Source organism: Protopterus annectens, chromosome 1.part1 (assembly GCF_019279795.1).
Source record: "Protopterus annectens isolate FY-2018-M chromosome 1.part1, PAN1.0, whole genome shotgun sequence".
NCBI lineage: Eukaryota > Metazoa > Chordata > Ceratodontiformes > Protopteridae > Protopterus > Protopterus annectens.
The window spans coordinates 1,945,611,208-1,945,633,522 of NC_056726.1; the positions used below are offsets into that span (position 1 = coordinate 1,945,611,208).

Below are 22,315 nucleotides of genomic sequence, written 5' to 3' on the forward strand. Positions count from 1 at the left end.
CCTAAATCTTTGACAGAAATACCCAATTAGTTAATATTACTCGCCCGTAAATCTGCTGTTATATACTTACAACGATTGATCTTTATTAATCCATATCTATCTACTTCAAACTACTTCAAACCACTTCAAACCACAGGAGTCAACTGCAGGCTGTAGCATTTGGCAACTTTAAAAATTCTCTGTCTCCAGTTTCCCCAACTACTCCCACAATGCATTGTCTTCTTACCTGCCCAGATCAAGGTTGTCAACAACATAATGGTACAGCTACACACAGAATAAAACCACTGACACTGCCTTCTCCCAGAGGTCACTGAAGGCTTGATCTGTGATGGATGGAACAGATAGGGAATGCTGAAGTGGACAGACATGGTTCATGAAGATCTATCATTCTGCTAAGTACATAAATTTCATATCTTACCGATTCACTCAGTCCATTTCAACCCACAGGACAGAATCTTTAGTGCTATCAAGACAGAATACCCCTTAACCACAACTCCAAATGCACACCTGGACCTTGAGATCATACCCAGCTTGAAGTGTCTTGCAAAAGACCATAGAGAAGCCCATGTTGCTGCAACACACACATACTTAACTGGAATGATTCCAAGGAATGCCTGTGAATCAGCCATTGCTCAAGCACAGTGATCTTTTGGTTTATCTTGTAATATTTTGCTGCATTTCAAACAGAAAATATACTCAGAAAGCCACAATGACAGGGTAGCCTTTAAATACTCTGGCAAATCTTGTTCGAGTTATAAGGCATAAACAACTGATTATGCTTCTTACATTTTGTACTAAATAAATACAACAGAAAAAAAGACATCTAAGTAGTGCAGGAGATACTTTTCTTGATTATTTTTATTTATTAAATATTTGTTAACCAAGATAGTCCGACTGGGTGATCAGCCCATTTTCAGCCGAGTCCCCGGGAGAAAAGCTCTGCAGACAAATTTTACAAGATTTGGAAAATGACAAAACAGAAATTATGAATATCATAAGAATTCTACATCATGGGGAAACATACTATAAATGTCATGAGAATTATAAATATTTTAGGTACATTACTAAACAGAGTAAAAAAATTAGATAAAATCTATTTAAAAGAAGTAGACTATGGTAACAGAAAGTAGAGAGAAGAGGTAAAACACTAGACAGAAACCAAGAAAGGAGGGGGTAGAGGCTAGAATAGGAAGAGGAGAAAGGAGGATGAGGATAGCTGGAGAAGTAAGGTAGGGGATAAATATTATGTAGGAAGAAGGAAAGGAGAGAAACATGACAGGAATAAGATATAATGTAAGTATGTGAGAACTTAAAGGAAACATTTGGATGGAGAGGAGAAGAGGAAGAGGCTAAGTGGGTATATTTTACAGGAAGAAGAGTGCCAAAATAGAAAAACGAAGAGGTTAGCCAGGTCCAATATATGAGCAGAGTCAACTGGTCATTAGGAACACACTTATTTGTTTTTTGAAGTATGTTGGGTCAGTACTAGTTAAAATGCTCTGAGGGTAGAATTACATAACTTGGAGATGTAGTTGGAGAAAAGAGAGTCCCCAGCTTTGTTCTTGGATTTGGACACTTGTAATAAGGATCTTTTGGAGGATCGAAGAGTATGAGTGTTGGTTTAAGGTAAAAGGGCAGTTTTTTTTTTTCAGGTTGATGAGCAAGTCTGTGTGCAAGGGAGAGCCGAGTGTAAGTTAAATAACGTGGTAGTTCTAGCCAGTTTAGTTGATGTAAAGAAGAGCAGTGTTGAGACATTAAGAAGAGTTAGTGGCGAATTTAGATATTTTATTATAGCAGGATTCAACCTTAGCCAAGGTAGTTTTACTAATATTAGTGAAGATAGGGGAGGCATATAGTAGGGTGGGGAGAAGAGGAGTTCTAGCTATAGCTTGGTCTTGAGTTGTTAAGTCAGGAAAGGTTTAATTCTATATAATGAGCCAAGTTTCATATGATTCTTTTTGATGGACAGATAGATGATTGTCAAAAGACAAGCTATTATCTAATAGAATGCCTAACAATTTAGTTTGAGTTGCAGGTTTTATGGTGTTGTGTAAGGAACAGATTTGGAAAGGTAAAGGGGGAACGTGTGAATGACTTGGGTAGAATAGCATTAGCTTAGTTTTAGAAGGTTTCAGAATAAGTTGCGAGTCAGATAACTATGCTTCAACAGACAGGAAGGACTGCTGAGTAATAAAGTGACAAGATCAATTTAGGGAAGGAGCAGCACAGGTAAGAGTAGAGTCATTTGCGTTCTGAATGACAGAGGCTAGTGGAGTGGACATATGGAGTCTATTTGTAAAGCTGGTGAAATGGAGAGGACCAAAGATTGAGCCTTGTGGAACTCCCATGTTAATAGGTATGAAGGTAGAATGTTCATGCTGCCATTTGACAACTTTGTGCTGACCGGAAAGGTAACTATGGAACCAAGTTAGAGAGGAGTGGCTGAGGTTAAGAGTCAGCTAGATGTTTCTGATGGGAAATGGTGTCATCTAGAAGACAGAGGCTACTAGCTTCACATCATTTCTATGTTGTTTTTAGTATTAGTGAAACTGAGAAAATCAGTTGTGGTATGGTGATTTGGGTGACAGCCATGTTGGGTGTTAGAAGGTTACTGGATAATAGATACTTTAAAAGTTGGTTGTGGACACATTTTCCTAATATTCTGGAAATGGGTGGTAAGATGGCAATGGGTCTATAATTGAGAATTCAGCAGAGTTACCATCTTTGTGCAGAGGGATGACAAGAAATTTTCCAGATAGATGGAACACAGTGTTCTGAGATAGCGTGACTGATCAAAAAACTGACCAGATAGGCGACAGCATTGCCTGCAATATTTAGAAATTCTGTAGGGAGGTTGTCTGCATCTAAGGTAGTAGGTTTGAGTTTGAAGGGTAGTTTTTTATAGTGTTTGTTGGAATGGGGTTAATAGAAAATGAATTGCTGTTTTCATTAAAGGTACTTGGGATGTATGGAGTAGTTTTATGGTTGGATGTAGAAAGTGAATGAACGGAACTAGTAAAAAAGTAATTTTGCAATAATGTTCTCAATATTGTTTAAAGAAGATGGGGAGGGGGTTGATGAGTGTTTGTGTTGAAGGAGTTTCTTAACAGTGTCCAGAATTTCTTGGGATTGTTGTTATGCTTTTGTTGTAATATGATTTTTTTTTTTATCAAGTTTGACTTAAGACTTGGTTTTATTGTGAAGTTGTTTGTATTGGTCTAGATTTTTTTGGTTTTTGGTGGAATGCCAGGCTGACCAGGCTTTGTCTCTTTGTTTGATAAGATGTCTTGTATCTTTTGTTAACCGAGCACAGTTAGATTTTACTCTTGTTATTTTACAAGGTGCTAGCTTGTTTAGAGTATCTAGAAAGGTGAAACTGAAGTATTGAACGGCAGCATCGAGGGGGAGAGATTTGAGTGGAGACCAATCACAGAGTTGTAATTGAGTGATAAAAGTGTTGTTGTTGAAGTTCTTTTTGCTGAGAGTTTGATGGAAAAAGGTTTGTCTTGGTGGGGGGTCAATATGAAGTCTGACTAAATAAGTAGGAAGATGATCACAGAATATTAGGGAGGCATCCTGACTGAAAAGCAGAGGTAGGTTTGTTTGTAAGGATCCAATCGTAAACAGATTGGTAGTTTTGTCACATCTAGCTGTGGATTGGATTCATTATGAACAACCATGAAGACTGATGAAACTAGTGGGTGTATTAGAATTGTAGGAGTACCAGTCAGTGCTGAAGTCACCGATTATGATGGTTTCTTAGATTCATAGGTAAGCACTAAGCTAAATGCTCCCTGGGCCATTTTAAGCCTAGCCAATTTCCCAAAGGTGAGAATTAAGCCCTGTACCTTGTGTCTCTGACGTTAACGCCTTAGCCACTGTGCCATCACTTCCCGGTATTGTGAGAAGGTAACTGAAATCCAGTGGAGTATTTCCTCAATTGCGTTAGAATTTGTGCCAGGAGGAATACAAATAGCGATTATAGTTATGTTTTTATTGTTGTGAATTTTTAGCTTGGTAAAAAGAATTTCAGCATTATTGAATCCAGAGATGTTTGACTGTATAAGCTCTAGTTGTAAGTTTTACTTGCACATTATGGCTACCCCACTGCCATGTCTGCTTTTTCTGTCTCAATGGTATATGTTACAGCCTGGAGGTAAAATATCATTGTTCTTCATATCAGGTTTTATCAGGTTTTAGCCAGGTTTCAGTGAATACAGTGATAGCTGGGGAGTATAGGTATAGGCATGCATGAAGATCATAGACTTTATTCAATATGCTTCTTACATTCATACTGAGTAGTAGGGGGTTACAGGATTTAGGGGAGATGGGTACAGCAGACTTTGCGAGGATGGTGGTAGGAAATGTTTGGTGATTAGTAAGACAAGGACCAGGGTTAGGGTAGATGTCTCCACAGTTTTAAGTGTACCATAATAGATCATTACTGAACTTGGCTAGAAGTTTGAGTAAATGAAGTGAAGGTGATTTTGAGACGGGTAGAATGCATTTGTATGGAAAGTAACTTGCGCAAGCTGTGTTACAGAGATTAGAGGCAATGCAATAGTTTATGTGGAGAGAGTGAAGTGATAGAGGGTCTGGTGTGGTGTTGAAGGAGTAGAAGGTGTGTAGGTTATTTTGATAAGATAAATAGATTAAAATGGTCTGCAGCTGGGTTAATGCTCGGTCTTCACCTCTGAGCCACAAAAACAATAATAAAAAAGCGAACAGACTGCAGCTGAGGAATATAAACGTAAAACCAACGTTGTTTAATAGACAAAGTAAACGCTTTCACGATCTGTAACTGACCACTTTTTCAGACTTATACACTCACAAAAGATAGTCATAGCATTTAAATAGTACAGCATCCAATCAAAAACTAGATTAAGTTAATCAAATCTATTAATCAAAACATTTAAACATTTAAAAACACAGTAAGTTAATTCAGTCAGAACATTTAAATATACAAAAACACAGTAAATCAATTCAGTAAGCTTCAGAAACTGCAAATAAAGAACAAAGCACACAACATAATAATGAAATGTGCCTTTTTAAACTTAATGTTTAAGTGGTCTGGCTTTAAGGAAAGGCTTAAGTGACACTGCTCCATTAATCCCTGGGAATTTATCAGCTTACAGTAGCAGAATCCATCTTTGCTCTGCTTCTTCCGTCTTACTCTTAATGTCACCACCTTTTCTGTTTTGTTCTACAGTTTCTAATGCTAAACAGTTAAAAACATGTTTTATATCTTCAGTTTTCACATGTCTTGCCAAAGCATTCACTTCTTTGGCATTAGTTACATCTCTTAGGTGTTCTAAAATGCGCTCTTTAAAACTTTTGTTGGTCTTACCAACATAAAAAGCATAGCATGTTTTACAAAAATTAAGAAACTAAATGCTGTGTCTTGCAGTCAGCATAGAAATCATTATCTAACAAATGTCTGAGCTGGATGTGTAAATATAGTATTTGAGTAAATACGTTTCTACAGGGAAATGTTCCTACTCTTTGAGATAGTATATTGTCACTTCTATTCACTTGTGATCTAACATAATTGTCTTTTCAGAGACTTTCTGTTCATAAATGAGAAGCACGGTCTCCTGTCTAACACCATCCAGCTCTTCTATACAGCTCAGAATATTCCAGTTTCTCTCAAATATTTGACAGAATGTCTTTATGTCACTACAGTAGGAAATTGGAAATCTGACTTTATACTTATTTGCACTATGTATGCCATGAGTGTCATCTATATTCTCAGAAAAGAACGGTTTTCCTTTGTGACTACGTCTTCATGCATATCCACAATGCTAATATCTATGTCTTACACTATAATCTCTATTTATAAAGTCATTCTTCAGGGTATAGATTGCTAGATCTAATCCCTTTTCTGTATTATGTAGTCTACTCATTCTCATAAATTGTCCTTTGACTACATTCCGGTTTACAAGCTTGGGATGCATACTAGTTTTATGCAGAACGCTATTTCCAATCAGAAATTTGTTATATATATTGATTTATATGCTGACTGCAAGACACAGCATTTAGTTCATCTTAGTTTTTGTACAACATGCTATGCTTTTTATGTTGGTAAGACCAGCAGAAGTTTTAAAGAGCGCATTTTAGAACACCTAAGAGATATAACTAATGCCAAAGAAGTGAATGCTTTGGCAAGACATGTGCAAACTGAAGATATAAAACATGTTTTTAACTGTTTAGCATTAGAAATTGTAGAACAAAACAGAAGAGGTGGTGACATTAAGAATAAGATGGAAGAAGCAGAGCAAAGATGGATTCTGCTACTGCAGGCTGATAAATTCCCAGGGATTAATGGAGCAGTGTCACTTAAGCCTTTCCTTAAAGCCAGACCACTTAAACATTAAGTTTAAAAAGGCACATTTCAATATTATGTTGTGTGCTTTGTTCTTTATTTGCAATTTCTGAAGCTTACTGAATTGATTTGCTGTGTTTTTGAATATTTAAATGTTCTGACTGAATTAACTTGCTGTGTTTTTAAATGTTTAAATGTTTTGATTAATAGATTAGATTAATTTAATCTAGTTTTTGATTGGATGCTATACTATTTAAATGCTATGACTATCTTTTGTGAATGTACAAGTCTGAAGAAGCGGTCAGTTACAGATCGTGAAAGCGCTTACTTTGCATATTAAACAACATTGGTTTTAAGTTTATATTCCTCAGCTGTGGTCTGTTCGCTTTTTTATTATTATTTTGATAAGATGTAAAGCAACTGAAGAGTATGAGGAGGGTTAAGGTTATAGCGTGAAAGTACACACTTTTAGATATGAAATGTGAGGAGAGGTAGCCATGTTAAGATGGTATGAGATACAGAATGTAGAGGTGATGAGACCGACTGGATAGAAGGAACAAGATATAAAATATGAAGGCAGAGAGGAAGTTAAAGGGACTGACAGAGGAATCAGAAGTAAAAAGGAATTACAGAAATATAGTGAGATGATAGTGCAGAGCTTCAGGGAGGGGTACAATGTAAGAAAGTGAGAAAATGTAAGATATATGTATGAGAGAGAGAATGGATATAGGTAAAGTAGTAGGAATAAGGTAGGATTGGAGGAACAGAGACGTGAAGGAGAGCTAGGTTAAGAGGAGTACATGTGAAGGGATTTATGGTATATTACAGGATGGAAGAAGAGCTGTTGAGAATTTTACAGGATAGGGGTAGTAAGGCATGACTTGTGAGTAAGTAATTGGTGAGAGTGGCTAGTTAAATGTGGGTGTAGTGGGGGCGGGTGAGATTTGGGGGCAGGGTTGGGGAGTGGATTGAGCCCATGAGGGCAAATGGAGTAGTTTGAAACACTTTCAGTCTACCAGAAGAAACAGTCAGTCTTAGAAACAGTACGTCAGGGCACTTGAGAGAAAGTATAGCAGTCAATATGCATAAACAAAGAGTTAAGAGAAAAGTACCAGAGTCTACAACTGAACTACTGTTAAAAGCACTGCAGGGACGGATAAGGAACTAAGTAGTGCAGAAACTAGCAGGATTGGAGGGGCTAGGGCTATGAGGAAATGGCTTGGTGATGTGCAGTCAACATTTAAATACAGATTAGTTATTGGTATATATTATGTAGATTAACATACCAAAAAATGCATTTACAGCCATTTAAGCAAACTGAAGGCTTCAACCTGTTTAAAAAGAGGAGAGAGAAAAAGCGAGTTAGATGTGATAAGCCATGCAGGTTGTGAAAACTACAAAGAGTAAAGGAGGTAAGGTTTGGACATTTAGGAGGAGACAAGAGAGAGAGACATTCCTAGTGGTTAGTGACAGTGCAACATCAGAAAGGTACAGTAGTGAATATACATTTATAGAGTACAATGCCCCTTTTGGAATGTACCTCACAAGACATCTGCAGCAGCTGGAAAGGCCACAGAAGTACTTCACAAAGAGGATTACTGGCCTGAAACATATGCCCTACACTGACCATCTCAAAAAACTCCAGCTTTACTCCGCAGCATATCGCCTATTCCGAGGTGATCTCTGCCTAACATATAAAGCTATGTCAAACCCAGAGCTGTTGGACATGCTGCACCTAAATAAATCCCAATCCCTCCGAGTTACACGCTCTAGGGACTTAAGCCGTGTCACCACAATAAACAGAACATGCTGGAGGGATAGATTCCTGTCCCAGAGACTTCCCATACTCTGGAACAAGCTATCCATCTATGTCAAGCAAAGTTTCTCATTAGCACTCTTCAAGAAAAATCTTGAGTGGATGGGAAATAGGAAACACACCCCGGGGATCACTTCTGTGGCTCTGCTTGACAGGGGCACAGGAAAATAACTTTCTTGGGTGGCGTAAGCCAGGGAACCTTGTTGGCTAGGCTTACTTAGGTCCTTGGGCCAATAGCCTAGTACCTACCTATGAATGACACCAGGTTTTACAGGAATAGTACTAGAGTGTAAAAAAGGTACAGCATAAGTTATACAGTATGCTGAACTTACAGATGTACAGCATTGGTAAAACAACAGTTGTTAGACAGTCAAAATTATTGCAACTGCCTATTTTAGCTTATAGGTCCTGAAATATTTGGAAAGCTACAACGGAGTATATTCTGTGAAGATAAGTACAGAATTGCATATTTAAAAACAAAGGCATCGAAGTCTAGCAAGTTAACCAGTATAGTTAAAAGATAACAGGCAGGTCTGATAGTCAATTAATACATGAAATATCCAACAAATCCCATTTGTAAAACAACATGCAAGTCCACACTTTTAGCATGATAAATCTATGACTAGCATAACAAACAACTCTTGACCGAGTGAGATAGCACAAATACTACAATACCTACTTCAATGAAGTATCCACTAAAAACAGAAAAATATCTGCTTTTACACATCACCTGGATGAGTGAAAGAAAGTATAATGTTAAAAGAACACAGGTAAGTTAACACACTAAATTTATTTCCATGGCTACCTTTGGCCTGAAAATATATTGGTTCTCAAAACATGCTCAGTTATTCTGAAAAAGAAGAAGAAAAGAAACCGGAAAACTCAAATAAAGCTCCAAGTAAAAAGTTTAATCTCAAGTATAAAACTTTAACCACATAGGCTTCTTCAGGCGAATACAAAATCAATTAAAATTTCAACCACTTAAATATCAAATTAAAATCACATGATCAGACTTTTCCATTTAAAAACTTTAACAATGGCTTTAAAGTGAATGCACAATTTAACCCTGGTAGAAGGTGTGCTCTAAACCTGAGGATGCATCTCATTCTCCTCATTCTCTGTCATTAGCTTAACATCTCCACCTCTCAGGGGTATACAGAGTGCTTATAAAATCACAAATTGAAAAATATATTCTTCAGTTGTTTCTAGCATATGTTTATATAGGGCATTTGCAACAATTTTACACCATATGTCACTCATATGATCAGATATCCTGTCCTTAAGTCTTCTATTTGTCATTCCACATAATAGCCATCACATTTGAAACATTTTGCATAGTAAATAATATTTTTGGTGTTGCAATTACTATAGGCACGTAATACAAAATCATTAGCAGTAAATGGATGTTTAATTGTTTTAAAATCACCTATATATTTACAACAGGCACAATTATTGCCTTTATAAGTGCCATGTTTAGTAGCTGAAAGTTCAAAAAAAATGCTTTGGTTGTTCCTTATAACATAATCTTTGTTTAAGTGTGTTAAGAATACCCTACTGATGGACTATGTACAAAAATATGTCTCTGTGAAGCATCCATTCGTGAGACTGTGTTTTGGACCTGCTCAAAGCATCAGGTACTAGACTGTGCTATGAAGGAACATACACTGCCTGAAGAGTTAACTTATAACTGAGAGGCAGATCCCACACCTTAAGAGCCAACAACAGAGAAGTTAAGATTTTGTGGCCCCCTGCTTGTTGACATACATCATCACTGTGGTGTTGCCCATGTAAACCTTCAGTGGACATGGACAAAGGATGGGGTGAAAATCCTGAAGGGCCATAATCAGAGTTCCAATTTTGGATGTTGATAAGGTCTGACTTCTAAAGAGAGGCAAAGACCTTGAACTTTCAGGTGACCACAGGAAGCTCATGTCTGACATGTTGAACAGTTCTTGAGAAGGAACCACAGGCTGAAAAGGCCACCTGTATTGAGTGTAAGTTGTTGAATACACCACTCAAATTTCCACGGCACACAAGGAAGGGGAGAGACTCTGAAATCCAGAGGGTGGCAATGCTGAAGCCAAACAGATTTGAGGTATCACTAAAGCTTCTGCATATGCAGTCTGGCTAGACAAAGCAATGAAATAAGAGATGCCATGAATCCCAGGGCTCGAAGAAATTCTCTGGCTGGAACAGCAGGCAAGAGAAAGAACAGACTGAAAGAAAGCTATCAATTTCAGAACCTTTGGAGGAGAAGAGAGGCCAAATGGCATTGTCTGAATCCTGCAACTCAGATACACATGATCCTGAAAGGAAGTCAGGACAGACTTTTGAAAGCAGATAGTGAACATCAGAGTTTGGAGGAGAGATTCAGTGAACTCCAGATCCTGTAACAAGCAACTACGTGAAGGCACCTGAAGCAACAGGTCATCTAGATAAGGAAAAATCTGAATACCTTGGAGCCTGCAAAAGGCAATCACAGAAGAGAAAGGCCTTTTCTGAGTATGCTTGGTGTAGTGCAGAGGTCAAAAGCCAAAGCAGAGAAAGTACAGTTGTGTACACGTACCATAAATGTAGATGTTCGAGTGTATTCACTGTTGCAGTCATCACATTTGGGTTATCTGCTTGCAGTAGCCCTCAGTCGGCCTAATTAACAAAGACTTGGGTCCTACATTGGTTGCTATCTCTTCTTCCGTAACGTCAGGTCATCCAGGGGTATAAAACATGCAGCCGACGTCTTTACATCAGTTTTTCTTGCCCCAGATGTCAGGTGCCCCCCTAATGGGAAGCAATTAAAATCTATAAATATACAAGATTATACCTCCAACAAAAAAGCAACTACACCAAAAAGCTTTTAAGCATTGTAAAGGAGAGAAGAGGTATAGCTAAAAGAAGTCAGGGGGCTGGAGTGAGGGTAACCAGGACTGCAACAGTGAATACACTGGTACAGCCACATTTATGGTAAGTGTACACAACTGTAATATGTTCGTCGTGTTTCACTGTTGCAGTCATCACATTTGGGTAGATTTCCAAAGCTAAGGATGGGAGGAAGAATTTAGATAGCATTAGGACCAGCTATAAGGCCCTGCAAGATTGCAGTGGCAAAGCCAGCTCTGGATTTAGAGAAAATAGGCAAATGGTAATGCTTGGTGAAAGTATGGACAGAACTCCAGGTAGTAGCTTCTAGGATGTCCCTGGTAGGTACGCCTCTGAGAAAGGCTGTAGAGGTAGATGCAGCCCTGGTTGAGTGGGGTCTGATCCCCTGTGGGATAGGTTTTCCATGGAGCTTATAGCAGAAATGAATGCAATGGCCTATCCATTTGGAGATGGTTTGCTTTGAAATAGCCTTCCCCTCTGTCCCTACAGCAAATGCCACCAACAGTTGTTCAGATTTCCCTTGAAGTTTGGTCCTGTCCAAGTAGATAGAATCTAAGTTGTATGTGCACATCTAAGGAGTGCAGCATCAGTTCCCCTTTGTTCTGTGGATTAGGAAAGAAGGTTGGTAAATGAATGGACTGATTAAAGGCCACACTGGATACCACCTTTGGCATGAAAGAGGGATTGGTCCTGAGGGACACCCTGTCTGCATGAAAGATGATGAAAGGCTTCACTGCCACAAGGGCCTGTAATTCAGACACCCTTCTTGCTGAAATGATTGCTAAAAGGAAAGCTGCTGTCCAAGAAAGGAATTTTCAATCTGCAGTAGCGGCTGGCTCGAAAGGAGGAAGGGTGAGTTTTTCCAATACAAAGTTAAGGTCCCAGGCTGGAGTTGGAGCTCTCCTGGGTGGTCTTACATTTTTGGCCCCTCTGAGGAACTGCTCGAGCAGTGGATGAGAGAAGAGGGGAGGTTCTGTGATATAATGAGCTGAAATGGCTGAGGCATGAATTTTTATTGAGGAAAAGGACAGGCCCTTATGAAGCATCTCAGTTAAGTATTGAAAAATCTGAGGTATATTGGGCACTGCTGTGCTCATCCCTTGAGATTGGTTCCAGGCAACGAATCTTTTCCATTTTTCAGCATAAGATTTTCTAGTGCTAGGCCTCCAAGCCTCTAAAATGATATCCATCACTGGTTTGCTGAGGGATGGTAAAGCAGAGATTAGGTAATTAGCTAGGCTGCTAGGTTCAGTGTTTGAAGCGGAGGGTGCAGAATCTGGTTCTGCTGAGACAGAAGGGTAGGAGTCTGAGGCAGGTGCCATGGGGCCAGAAGTGACACACTGCGCAGGGGGGGGGGGGTACCAGTGTCGGCGTGGCCAGTCTCGTGCAATCAAACTCGTTCTTGGTTTGTCTTGTTTGATCTATTGTACTACTTTGGAGAGCAGAGGCAGAGGAGGAAAGGCATAAACTGATAGGTTTTTCCAGCTGAAGGACAGAGCATCCACTTTCCAAGCTGGTCTGTGGGGAGTCCTTGTGCAAAATTTTTCCAATCGATAGTTCTGGGGGGAGGCAAACAGGTCTATATCTGGGCTCCTCCATTTGCTTGTCAACATGTTGAAAATCCTTGGTTCCAATTTCCACTCGTGTGGGTCCATGAAGTTTCTGCTTAGTTCGTCTGCCAGTGTATTTAGTTTTCCTGGCAGGAACTGAGCTTGTAGATGCACTTGGTAGTTCAGGGCAGTGTTCCACGATGCCATGGTTAGTCTGCAGAGGGGGTAAGAATGTGTACCCCCCTGCTTGTTTATGTACCACATAACAGTGGTGTTGTCCACCTTTACCATTAATTGTCCTGGAAGAATGTGGTCCTTGAAGGCTGTCAGAGCACTCTGTACAGCTAACATTTCTTTTTGATTGATATGCAGGTGCATTTGACTTGTGTTCCATTTGTCAAAATGCACCTCCCTGTCAGGTGAGCCCCCCCATGCACAGTCTGATTGCTGGGATTTGGGTGGCAGGGGGTAGTGTGAAAGGTAGTCCCTTGTTTTGGTGGCAGGCCTCTTCCCACCAAAGGAACTCTAGATGAAGGCAAGGTATGATAGGAAACATTGCTTCTAGATCCGGAGAATGTTGACACCATAGGCTTTTTAGATACCATTGTAGTTTCCTCATATGCAGTCTTGCATATGGAATTAGAAGAATGCAGGAGGCCATGAACCCCAAGCCTTGTAGTATTTGCCTTGCAGATAGCAGGGTTTTTGTGGCCACTTGTTTGAAGTAGGTTGTCAAATGAATTTGTTTCTCTGGCATGAGGAAAGCCATCTGGGAAGTTGTATTCAAGCTTTCTCCCAGGAATATAATTTGTTGACAGGGTACTAGGTGTGACTTCTTTTCTTTTATGGTGTACCCCAGACAAGTTAGCACCCATTGTACAAAAGCCAGATAATTCAAAAGTATGTCCTGGCTTTCTGCCTGAATTAGACAATCGTCCAGGTATGGGTATATTTGAATCTTACTTAGCCTGCAAAATGCAATAACTGGAGCTAGGCACTTTGTGAATACCCTGGGCGCAGTAGATAAGCCAAAGGGCAGTGTAGCCTGCTTTGAAGCGTAGGTATCTTCTGCAAGATTCCCTGATTGGGATGTGCAGGTATGCTTCCTTTAAATCTAGTGTTGCCAACCAGGCGTCTTTGCCTAGCATAGGGAGCAACTGGTGAAGAATCAGCATCTTGAATTTTTGGAATCATCAAAAAGGTGTTTAGAGGAGACAGGTCTAGGACAGGACGCCATGAATTGTCTTTTCTGGGTACCAGGAAAAGTCTCGAGTAGAAACCTTGTCCCTTTTCCCCTTCTGGTACCAACTGAATAGCCCCCATGCTTAAGAGAGAAAGTACTTGCTTTTGGGTCTCTGCCCACAGATTTGGGGGGTAGATCTGGCCACTTGCTTGGTGTTGGTAATGTGTAGAAGTGAAATCTGTATCCCTGGGACAGTATATTTAAAACCCATTTGTCCTGGGTAATGAGTTCCCAGTTCTTTGCATGAAGAGCAATCTTTCCCCTCAAGAGGGCAATCAGTTGAGAAGTGCTTGGAAGTTTTAAAAATAAGTCAATGAGACAGTTTACCATAAGGGGGAAGTTTTATTACTCCTAGATTTGGAAGTGGAGGCTCCAAACTGCTTAGACTTGTGCGTACCCTGGGACTGAAGCCTGGGAGTTCTGCTAGATCTGGGTTTGGACTGAGAAGGTCTGGAAAAGGCAGAAAAGGACTAATTCTTGGAAGGCCAATGCCTACTAAACCCTGGAGGTGGTACTTGTAAAATATCTTTAACAGTTTGCATAAATTTAGCTTTTTCCTCCATCTTTTTAAGAACTTCTTCTGCCTTGTTGCCAAACAGAAGGTCCTGATTTAAGGGAGCATCCAGTAATTTTGCTTTAACATGATCTGGCAAGGTCTGCTCCTTAAGCCAAGCATGCCTTCTAAGTACAGACCCAGTCACAGCAGCCCTGCAAGATGCCTCTAGTGAATCAAAATCACATTGCAAAGTATGCTTTCCAACTTGTTCAGCTGAGTGCAATAAATCCTGTAAATCCTTATTTTCGGCACAATCAGGAATCAACATCATTTTCTGTTTAAGCAATTCAATAATATGCTGCTGATACTTTAACATATGAAACTGACAGTTTAATGCCCTAATGGCCAAAGTTGCAGACGTGTATACCTTCTTACCCCATCTATCCAGCGCCCTGGAATCTCTATCAGAGGGGTATGATTTCTGGCAGTAGGTAGCTTTAATGTCGTTGGGTCCCTGGCAAATTGTCTCAGGGTCCGCAGTAGGATTTTTGAAAAGGAACTTGTGAGAGTCAGGAACCCTGTAACATCTACCAGGTTTTCTGGGAGAAGAAGGTAAAGAATCAGGGGCCAAGCTAGATTACAAAAAGGCATCAACAATGTCTAGTACAGGAGGTATGGCTAAAGGCCTGTGCTGAGGCAGGAGTAAGAAATCCCTAAGCCTCTTTTTAGAATCAGAGAAATCCTGACTTTCCCAACGAAAATGCTCCCTGAGAGTATGCAAGGTTTCACCAAAAGAGAAATCCTCTTGGGGGGGAAGCAGAGGGAAGACAGTCCTCAGCATCAGAATCCTCATAAGTAGATAAGGGTAAATCCTGCTCATCAGAGGAACAGAAAATTCAGAATCCTGGTCAGATCTATCATAAGCAAACTCAGTCCTAGGTCTATTACAGGGGGAAGGCTGGCTTCCCCTAAACAAAGTAATAAGGTCTTCAGCCATTCTTATCATTTGTTTTTTAGGCATAGAGGCCTGACCATGCGGTCTGAGCGTCAGTTTTCTAGGCATGGTTCGAGTTTTAGGCCTTGAAGAAGAAGATGGCGTCTGTTTAATATGCAAGTCAGTAGGTCTGAATACACCCTCAGAAGCCGGTGCCTGCACAGTGGCTCCAGACCCATCCAAGGTAGAGACATCCACAGGTTCCACAGTTGAAGCATCTCGCGGCATACCGGACTCCGAATGGGTCTCAGTAGAGGCCTGTGAATCTGAAGTAGCAGGTATCAGGGGCTGCGAAAGCACCTCACTGAGTACCAGCAAACTGGCAACTGGCTTAGGAGAAGCGTCGTTGGCAGCTTTGGACCTAGGCGGCCTGTCTCTGTCTTTATGTTTGCGTTTTTTCGGAATGTCGGTAGTCGGATGGCTTACTAAAAACATATCAGGATAACTGAACCAAGCACCAAAATATTTAGCAGCAAAAATACACCGATGCTGGATAGTTCGTGGTTTAAATAAGGCAAAAAACCGACAGCAAGGTACGTCGTGGTCAGGGCCTAGGGGAGGAATACATTACGAATTAAAATCTTTATGAGGTATTTGCTTTCAACAAGTAATGCAATTATTTACTTTTACTGATATCGGTTTAGAGCAGAAAAAAGTTTCCCCAATGGGGTACTTGGCTTTTAGTTGAAACTTCGGTTCTGAAACTCGAAAACGAACATTTCAGGAGTCGGCCAACTACTACTTGCGAACTACTTCTGCATCGGGCACCGCACGGCAAGAAAGACTGATATAATGGCATCAGCTGCATGTTTTATACCCCTGACGTCATGGAAGAAGGGACAGCAACCGACACAGGACCCAAGACTTTGTTAATCAGGCCAACTGACGGCTACTGCAAGCTGATAACCCAAATGTGATGACTGCAACAGTGAAACACGAAGGACATCCACACTTTTATGAAAAATGGACCATAAATACGAGGCAAAAATCTGGACATTCTGTGAAAATCTGAGAGGTATGGGATGTGCTAAATTCTACAGTCTCTAAAATGAGGAAGGTAAACAAAGGGTCTCCTCGTTATAAACAAAGTTAGAGATCTGCCAATTCTTGAGGCTGTTACTACCTAGGCCTCAAGAAATGCTGATGTTAGTGAAGATTATACTTCATCAGAAGGGCATAAACATAATGGAACTATGTGCCCTCTCTTAGTATCTAAGAGCAAGCTCATAAGACACAAGGGGCTACTGTCCGGAATATTCAAATGAAAGGGAGAGGTAAGCCAAAAAGTAGTCAAACTGCCAAGCAGATGACAAATCCAAATCAGTGAAGCATGTATGCCTGCTGAAAGGAGGTAAACACCTCCTTAACAGACCCACCCCTGGTTGCAGCCAATCTTTCCTTCTGGTACCAAGGATCTCAGATGTCATTATGGATAATCACTCATGTGAAATGTGTCATGGGAACCCACAGAGAGCGGATGTGAATGGATTGGAAGATAACTGGAAATTCTAACACAAATACAGATCAAAAAATAACCTGAAAGAGGGAATTAGTAACATCTCCCATCCCTGCATAATTACCCCAGTGGAGCCACCTGCAGTGCCTGCAGCCTTATTGTGTGCGTATGTGTGTGTGTGTGTGTGTGTGGGGGGGGGGGGGGGGGTGAACAGGCTTCTTTAGCCTCCATAAAAAGAAGCTTAGTCAAAAGGAGTGGTGAACTGCAATGTATACACAATGGACTCTGGAAAGGCAAACTGTATTCTAAACCTGCAGCTAGCATGGGACAAAAACCTCTCCTGCTGTGTGGTTTGTCCACTTGCATATGCCTGGTCAGTGTCAGATGGACCTGCACTGGATCCAACATGTGCTGAAAGGAAACTGGATCCAGAATTGAAGCAGCCAATCCTGAAATTAGGCCTTACGATGGTTATATCTCTGTAACAGTCAAAAAAGCATGCATCAGGTGGGCCAATGCTGGCCCATCTGGAGGCAGAGCCACTACACAGAGCAGAAAGGTGGAGGCACTACAGAACCAGAAAACTGCTGAAATGCAGCCAATCCAGAAGAAAAAAGAATGTTCTTGTCTGATCCACCTACACATCCTTCTGAAGGTCTGACAGAGGAGAGGGATCAAGACAGCCTGCCTGCATTGCACCTAAACAATAAACCTCACTGCTAAATCCCTCATTGGGAGGGCCATGGGAAACTTGTCTGGTGGTGAAAGACAGCAAGTGTCTTAGGCTCACGGACAGGCCGGCACAGGAAGTAACCCCAGTAATTGAAGGTTCAGCCTTGCCAGGGGCTTTAAGTGGGAAAGAACTTTGGAAGCTTGCAGACGTAGAGAGTACTCTGGAATCTGGAAATTTGGCAATTTGAGAAACTGTATCCAGGTGGACCCTATGAATTTTAATGACTGAACCAGGGTCAGTTGGATTTTCTTCAAGATAACAGTAATCCCTAACTGGTGACATAGTTGGAGCAAGCCCCTGACCTGAACAAGTAGATCCTTTGTGGAAGCAGCGATGAGCCAGTCATCTAAATATGGGAACACCCAGATCCCTTATGACTTCTGATCTGCTGCAACCATTGACATGCCCTTGGTGAACACTCTGGGGACTGTAATGAGATGAAAAGGTAGTGCCCTGAAATGGAAGTGACTGGCTCCCGGCCAAAAGCAGAGGAAACTCCTGGACTGCCTTTCTACTTTGATGTGATAGTAAGTGTCCTTTAAATTCACTAAGTACATACAGTAGTCCTTCCTCAAAAGCTACAGAGTGGACTGAATCTGGAATTTCATCTGGTTCACAAACTGGTTCAACTGACTGAGGTCCAAAATGGGCCTGAGGTTCCTGGTCTTTTCTGAGAACCAAAAATAATTGTGAATTGACTATGAATCACTGCTAGTCTAGTGGGACATCCTGGATGACTCTCTTTCCTAGCAGTTTTGAAATCTCTACAGCTGCTGACTTCCAGATTCTCCACCTAGTCACAGAAGTTTTGTTCTGTTTGGTGGATGGGAATAATGTAACCTCTTGTTATAATTTTCTGCATCCAAGATTCTTGTGTTATGGCTACCCAGGCTTGATGGTATACAGATAACCATTCCCCAACTGCTTTCAGAGTGAAGCAGTTGGACAACAGGAGTGCTGGAAGGGTTATTTGGCAAAGGGAACTGGAAATGCTCGATTCTGCGGACTGCTTATGCCACAGGTGTGATGTCTGTTAAAGCTGTTTCTCCCCCTGCTTGGAGAAGGCGAGTCTATCAGCTGAAGTATAATGAGCAACACCCTGGGACTTGTAAAACTACAACTTCTTTCTCCCTTTTGGGTTTGGGAGAAAGTCCTTTGGGGTCTGTGTCAAAAAATGGATACCCACGGCAGACTGTGTTTTGCACTTCCAAAAAGGGTGGACTCATCAAAAGTGGCATTCAAAAAGGATGTCTTGAAGCTTTCTGCAAAATCACCAAGACGCATCCAGGTGTATTATCCTGGTACGTCTGCATATAGCAGTGTTGATGCCTGCAGCTCTCAAAGTGCCATCACAGCTGCATTCAAGGCCAAGCATATGGACACATTAGATACGGATTGGAGAGGGATTAGCTGCAACTCCACAGCTTTCAGTATGTCGGCAGGTAAGGTACCCAAGAGGGACTTTGAAAGCTTCTTGGTCAAGTCTCTATGGAACCATGTCGGGTGACCTAGATAATTCAGCACTCAAAGCAAATGCAGCTGAAGAGCAAGTCCACTTTCCAAACCTGCCCAGTGCCCTGGACTCTATTAGGGGTAAAGACAGAGGAACTCTTTTCTGACTGCAGCAACTACAATGGCATCTACAATGGAACCCTTGCTCCAATGAGGCCTATTCCTAAGAGTAACCACAATTTTATCAGGCTTCTGTAGTATCGGCTCCACCACATTTGTTTTTTCCCTGCCTCTGTTGGGACAGAAAGTCTGTTGAACAACCCCCTCACTGCTTTATCAACTCCTCTTCCCCGAAGTTAGCATTTTCAGTGAGGGACTTTCAGAGGGGTATCCACACTCCACGTTTTACAAGACTGCTTCCTATGGCTTGCCAGGTGAGAGACTCTGTGGATGGCTTGGAAGCAGAAGAGGAACTTGGCCTGTGAGTGTCCTCAAGGCTCAAGAAAACAGTCTGTCCCCATACAACAGGATGATTAGAATGTACAGCAGAATCCAAAAGGGATCATAGGTTCATAGGCTAATAACCACTACGGCCCTTACAAGCCTAGCCATGCAACCCAAATGTGACCCACAAATTTTATTTATATGGAGGTGATTTACTGACTGCCTCTGTTCATCAGAGACACAGGTGCCACACCAGAGGTGAATTTATGATCACCCATCCATTGGTCCAAGTTGTGGTCAAATAGGGATCGGAAGGAACTCTGCTTCACTTGGATGGGAATTCTCTGAGAAACAAACATCTCCCTGTCTCCAACATGCCCTATTTATGTTGCAAGCAAAATGTAGGTCCTTTAATCTTGTAGTTCTGATGGTCTGTTTTGCAGATGTGTAAAAGGTTTATCAAAACTGGGCCAGTTTATGCCAGGCAAAGATAACGTCTCAGAAGTCTGTATAGTGCCAAGTAAAGAGACAGGGCTTTGAGGCAATCAGTGTATACCATGATGTTTACTCCCTGTATTCTTTTCGTAAGGAACCTTTGTAGATGTTCCAGTTGATGCTGTCTGGTCAGGTACATACCGAAGTTCTGATCCCATAGATAGTGTCAGAGCCTAATCAGTGGCAAATGAGATCCTAGGTAGTGTATGGATGAAAGGGAATAAGAGGTAGAGGGAAGAAGCCTGAGGCCTGGATCCAAGAGTCTAAAAAGTTGCCAATGTCAGATCTGATGAAGCTAGGTCAAGATGCTAAAATCTTTTATGAAAGTCAGAACTAGAGCATGCATTTGAATTCAAATACACAATGTTATAATCAGCCCTGTGCTCAAAATATTATATCATTATATCAATGACCCGGAACGCAAGACAAGAAGACACTTAAGACGGACATATAACTAAAATCCAAATAAAACAATCAAAACAAATCCACATGAAAAGCCATACATCAGGAATACCAAAAATACCAATGAACAAAAATAAAATAATCATCCTACAAAACTAATGCAATCCCAAAACGAGTCCCAGTAAGCAAGAAAGAAAGAAAAAAGCCATCAGCATGTAATCACGAAAACAGACGTGCAGAATTACAAACAAATAAAAACAAAGCAAAATAAGACAATAACAGTAGACCCAAATGCAAACTACAAATAAAAACAAATCGATGACAGGAAAATCCTATCAGGGGTGGTGGTCAAACAGCTTCACATACTTTTTACTGACACCTAGATGTTAAATTCAGTTAAAGTTTTCTTCATTTTGTTTCTGCTTGGAATAAAAAAGCATTTAAAATTACTGGTAATACATTTTAGCATGCATCTGGACTGCGGTTTATAACCTTGATTTTCATTTGTTTTCTTCTCATTTTTAGAAGGGACTAGTTATTATTTTGTTGTAATTTACAATTTCCTTTTTTGTACTTTTTTATCTTACTTGATTTTAGTTTTTTATGCTACTGTTTGTTGACGTGGCATCAGAACAATCAGGCTAGAATGTAATACTTTATTATACAAGCAATGAATTTGTTTGTGGGCAAGAATAAACTGGCAAAACACTTATTTGTCCCAGTTTCCAAATCCGATCGTTCTAGATTACAATCAAGCCAAAATTAAAACAGTTAACATGAACCAAGTTGAACTTTGTATAAAATTAGAATTTATTAGCACATAAGAAATAAATTAACTTAATTTCAAGTTGTCATCAATTAACAAAATTTAACCTGCATTTGACAGTCAGAAAAAAAAAAAAAACATCGTATTACTTAATAGTAGTTACTGGCAGTATGGTAATACATGCAACATACAGAGTGGTCACATTTCAAAGTTCAGGCTAAAAGTCTTTAGTTCTGCATTCTCTGTCCATGCTCTCTTTGGAAAAATCCACACAATGGGTATTACTTTCTGGCACTTGGATGCTGGCTCCTCTTGTAGGCTAAAGTCCAATTCAGTTACAGCGAATCTTGGTTAAATGCCCCAGTCTAGCATACTTCACTTTCCCTCACCGAGAATGGATATACCTTCTTGGATTTGCCAGTCCCAGAGTTGGCAACATGCAATATCACAGTCTTCGGTACCTTTGTAGAAAGCTATGTCAATCCTTCAGTAAGGCCCTTTCACTGTGTTGGCATGTAGCAGGCATGTATGACTGCAGCAAAAATATGAATATCAAAGTCTGAAGTCTCTGGCTGACTGCTCCAGTCTGAATGCACTCAAAAATGACTGATGGAGTTCAGTTCTACTATAGTTTATATCTTTTCAGGACAGAGAGGGTTCTGGAAATGTATTTGTTCTGTATCTTTACAGTTGAAGTCCAGCCCTTGCCTTAGCTGTTTATCTTACAGTACGTGGCTTGAAGAAGGCCAGATGTTTGGTTATCCTTGGCAGGATACCACAGGAAAAAAGAATATTACAACACTGAGAAGTAGGACACCTACTGACATGGTAAGATGTTACACAACTGTACTTTTCTGAATCTCTGCATCACCCATGCAGTAGAAAGAAAGCATTTTCACTCAAGAGAACCTTTTCTCTACCTCACTTAAGTGTCTTGCTAGCATAAGCCATAACATGGTGATCAGCATCATGTTTTTGACATAGGACAATAATGACACTACTGTCAGCATACCATGGTTCTAGACAGAAGTCCTTATCCATCTGTAGATATGCCAGGCATAGGTCCTGACTCAAGATATCATTTTAAGCTTGCATGGCTTTTTCCTGTTCTTTCCCCCATACCCAGTGCTCTTGATTTTTTTAGCAGCTTGGCAACTGGACTTGCTACTTCTATATATTCCTGAATAAACTGCCTAGAGTAATTGCAAGTACCTAGGACACTAAGCTAGCCTCTATTTTGCTGTTTTGAGGGTGTAGTCCACCTGGTCC

The 22,315-nt window shown here is 40.6% G+C and overlaps 1 protein-coding gene across 1 annotated transcript in view; it reads right to left on the minus strand.

Annotated features, from left to right (window-relative positions):
• The window catches only part of SUPT7L (SPT7 like, STAGA complex subunit gamma), a 562,956-nt gene that overhangs the window by 162,340 nt on the left and 378,301 nt on the right, over positions 1 to 22,315 (minus strand). The gene's annotated exons all lie outside the window — the stretch shown is intronic.